Source organism: Colobus angolensis, unplaced genomic scaffold, assembly GCF_000951035.1.
Source record: "Colobus angolensis palliatus isolate OR3802 unplaced genomic scaffold, Cang.pa_1.0 Scaffold79, whole genome shotgun sequence".
In the NCBI taxonomy this organism is placed as follows: domain Eukaryota; kingdom Metazoa; phylum Chordata; class Mammalia; order Primates; family Cercopithecidae; genus Colobus; species Colobus angolensis.
In genome coordinates, this window is record NW_012121709.1 from 1566331 (window position 1) to 1570407 (window position 4077).

Below are 4077 nucleotides of genomic sequence, written 5' to 3' on the forward strand. Positions count from 1 at the left end.
TATGGGGACTTTCTGCCGTCTGTCATCTTAGGAGGTGTTAGAGTTGCCACCGAATTGAGTGTCTTCCTCTCCCCTCCATGCTGGGGGCCACTGCAAGGCACAAACTGGATTGTATCACCTCTGTGTCCCCAGTGCCCAGTCCAGGACAAGGCACGCGACAAGGATGGGTGTGTGTCTAAAGCGAGGATGGGTATTAACTTGCCAGAGTCCACATTAAGGATCACGGTCAAGCAGCTCCATCTAACCCCAAGTGGCTGGGAGTTAATCATCAAACCTGGGAAGATCAGAAACAGCCCAAGAAGGACACACAACATCTGTGCTGCCAGGTCTTCCTGGACCCACTTTCCACATGGGGAAACTGAGGCCCAGAGATGGGCATCACCTGCTCAGATTCACCCAGTGAGATGGTGCAGAGACAAGACATGAATTTGACCATGTCATGCCCCCCACCTAAAGCCTTCTGTGGCTCCCTAGTGCCCCTGGGTAAGGTCCAAACTCTGGATTGGTACAGGCGTCCCTGTGGACTCTGATCTCTGCCCATGTCTGCAGCCCCAACCCCACTTGCTTCCCCACCCCTGCCTTCTCCCTCTCAGGCCCACTGGATCCCTCCCCGACCCTGGAACACTCCATGTTTTTCATTTCCAGACCTTTGCACTCCCTGTGCCTGACTCCTGGCTCCACTCAGACTTCCCCTCCTCCAGGAAGCCTTCCCAGCCCCCCCGGGCCAGGCGGGGTGCCTGCTCTGGGTCCCACAACTCTACCCCACCCCGCCCGCTGCCAACATCTGGTGGCACTAATAATTGCTCTCTAACGTCCCCGAGGGCTTTGTGAAGGCAGGGGACATGCTATTTTGTTTGAGGCCAAAGGTCCAGGGATTGGCACATAGTAGGTGTCCAATAAATATTTATTGAATGAATGAATGATCAGTCATTCATTTGAGTAGCAAATAATTGCTTGGGTTCTCATGTCGTGTGTAAAATATTTGAGACGGAGAGGTGCTTCAGACAAAAATATACCTTTCCCATGTGACAAATAATAATTGTTTCCTTGGCTGGGTGCATGGCTCATGCCTGTAATCCCAGCACTTTGGGAGGCAGAGGCAAGCAGATCACCTGAGGTCAGGAGTTCAAGACCAGCCTGGCCAGCATGGTGAAACCCCGTCTCTACTAAAAATACAAAAATTAGCTGGGCGTGGTGGCAGTGCCTGTAATCCTGGCTAGGCTGAGGTGGGAGAATCACTTGAATCTGGCAGGCGGAGTTTGCAGTGAGCCGAGATTGTACCACTGCACTCTAGCCTGGGTGACAAGAGTGAAACTCCATCTCCAAAAAAAAAAAAGTTTCCTTGTCCTTGTTTTCCCATCTCAGACCTAAGCTGACCCCAACAGTGGCTCAGGGGAAGTGGATGCCATCCGAGACAATCACTAGACCTAAAATGAGAAAATATGGAGATGCCTACATCCCGGAAGAGATGGCCCAGGGCCAGGGGTAAAGGCTGTCTCTGCCCCTTGCTGGCTTGGAAGTTTTGGCCAAAGAAGTTCCCTTTTCTGAATTTCAGTTTGCTCATCTGTCAAATAAGAAAGGGTGGCACATGAATCAGTCATAGGCAGTGCCCAGCAAAGCAGTGAGGGTTGCTCTCATCCCCTCTCCTCCTCCATCTTCACCTGGAGGTGTAGGGTTTGGAGCTTTCTCTTTAACAAAGGAGGAGGGGCCTAGGTTGCCGGAAGCTGCCTGAAGCTGGACAGAGCTGGTTCCTGGACCGAGCTGGTTCCCGGGCAGGCTGGAGGGCAGGAGCTGGGGCCACGCTGGTCTGAGATAGTGGGGCAGGGAGGTAAGGGGTCTGGGGCCAGCTAGGGCCCCTGGAGCTCAGTGTGTGTGTGAATGAGAGGCTGCAGGAGTTTGGGAGGCTTTGGGCAAAGCCAAGCTGAGCAGGTGGGAGTGAGAGGGGCTGAGCATGGTCTAGGCCCTCCTGGGAATGTCGATTGAATTCAGGGTGCCCTACTGAAGAAAGTGTTGTGCTGGGGACCCTGAGGGGTGAGAGCAGGTTCTGCCTGCCAGAGGGGCGGGGCTGGGCATTCTGCCAGCCGAGGGGCCAGCCCGAGGTGTCCCAGCCCTGGCACCAGGGATTTGGCTGTGGAGTGCCACCAAGGTGGCCTCTGGGGAAAGACTTCGGGGACAAGGGAGGTGGACAGCATTGGTGGTCCTTACCTCAACTCATAGACGTGACAGGTAAGGCCCAGTGACAAAAGGGACTTAGCCAAGGTTGGCATGACTGGGACTTGAGCCTAAGCCCCGTGCTTTCCCCTGGGTTGTTCCACAGCAGGGAGGACCCAGGTCCCCCATTTCATCCCTGGTGGCTGCCATACTGGACAAGAGCTCTGTGTCCCCTGGCCAAGACAGCTCACTCTCAGACCTCAGGTGCCTGATGGAGTCTGGGGTTGATAAGGCTGTTGGCAACTTGGGGCTTTTTCATTTAACTGATTCCTGCTGTCCTCTTGTGAGTCAGTATAACCAAGAGGGCTGGGGAAGCCTGGAAACTGAGCCAGGAGCATTCGGTTCCAAAGGACAATTGGCAATAAATATTAAATGCCTGCAGCTTTCATAATAGCAATGATAACACTACTATATTAGAGAAAGTATAGCATCGCGGTTAATGGCAGATGCCAAAGACACTGCCTGGTGTGAATTCTGGTTATGCTGTTTCTAACTATGTGACCTTGGAAAAGTTACTTAATCTCTCTGGGCCTCAGGTTCACTGTCTATAAAATGGAATCAATGGTGAGTTAATGGCACACCTGTTGTGAGCCAACAGGTGGGTCACACCTGTTATCCCAGTGTTTGGGAGACAGAGACAAGAGATTGACCCGAGGCCAGGAGTTCAAGACCAGCCTGGACAACTCAGCAAAACTGCATCTCTATAAAAATTAACATATCAGCCAGGTGCAGTGGTGCATGTCTACAGTTCCAGCTACTCAGGAGGCTGAGGTGGGAGGATTGCTTGAGCCCGGGACTTCAAGGTTACAGTGAGCCATGATCGCGCCACTGCACTCCAGCCCAGGCAGCACAGTGAGACCCTGTCTCTAAAAAACACACCAAAAAAAAAACAAGAAAGAGGAAGGATTATGGAGTAGGGGGCGCTCATCCTGACAATCCCAGGATCCCCAGGGGCAAAATCTGGGGATTTCACCAGAAAGGAAGAGACCCATTTCCAAGTGGACAGACACCCAGCGTGGGTGCCCTTACCATGCAGGCTCATTGAATCCTCACAATAGTCCTGCCATGTACACGCTCTTCTTGCAGTTTGTTGTGTGGTTGGTTTGTTGTCATTTTTTGGGTCTTATTTTTTATTATTTTTTTTTGAGACGGAGTTTTCCTCTTACTGTCCAGGCTGGAGTGCAATGGCGTGATCTCGGCTCACAGTAACCTCTGCCTCCCAGGTTCAAGCGATTCTCCTGCCTCAGCCTCCCAAGTAGCTGAGATTACAGGCATGCGCCACCATGCCCAGCTAATTTTGTATTTTTAGTAGAGACGGGGTTTCTCCATGTTGGCCAGGCTGGTCTTGAACTCCCGACCTCAGGTGATCCGCCCGCCTCGCCCTCCCAAAGTTCTGGGATTATAGGCGTGAGCCACTGCGCCCTGTCTCAGTTCTTAGTTTTAATGGTCACTTCCTCTAAGAGGTCTTTCCTGACCTCCATACCCAAAGTAGGTCCCCTTGTTCTTCTCTTTAGGACTCACTATATGCCTGTTTCCCTCTTAGCAGTTTTCAACATTTCTGATTGTTTTGTTTGTCTATGCAGTTATTTGTTCAGCGCCCATCTCCTCATTAGACTATAAGTCAGCTCCAAGGTTGATGTCTGTCTTGTCCACCGTGGCATCCCCAGTTGCTAGGTCAGGGCCTGCACCTTTTAGGTGCCCTGTAAACATGCTAAAGTAAGGGTGAGCAGGTCACCATGCTCAAAGCATGACACAAGGTATCAGTGAGATAACGTCTCCAGAAGACTCAGCCAATGACTGGCACATAGTACGGACTCAACAAATGACAGATGTTATTCTCTCTCTCTCTCTTTTTTTTTTTTTTTT

At 51.7% G+C, this 4077-nt stretch overlaps 1 protein-coding gene across 3 annotated transcripts in view; it reads left to right on the top strand.

The window, feature by feature from the left end:
- Positions 1–1592: 1592 nt before the first annotated feature.
- SDSL (serine dehydratase-like) overlaps positions 1593–4077 on the top strand; it is a 35659-nt gene continuing 33174 nt past the window's right edge. For 2 of the 3 annotated variants that reach the window (XM_011928694.1, XM_011928692.1), the window contains exon 1: positions 1593–1828. The gene's annotated coding sequence lies outside the window, so the exon portion shown is untranslated. Of the gene's footprint in view, positions 2227–4077 lie in introns of all 3 variants that reach the window. The other variant, XM_011928693.1, reaches the window with a different exon arrangement.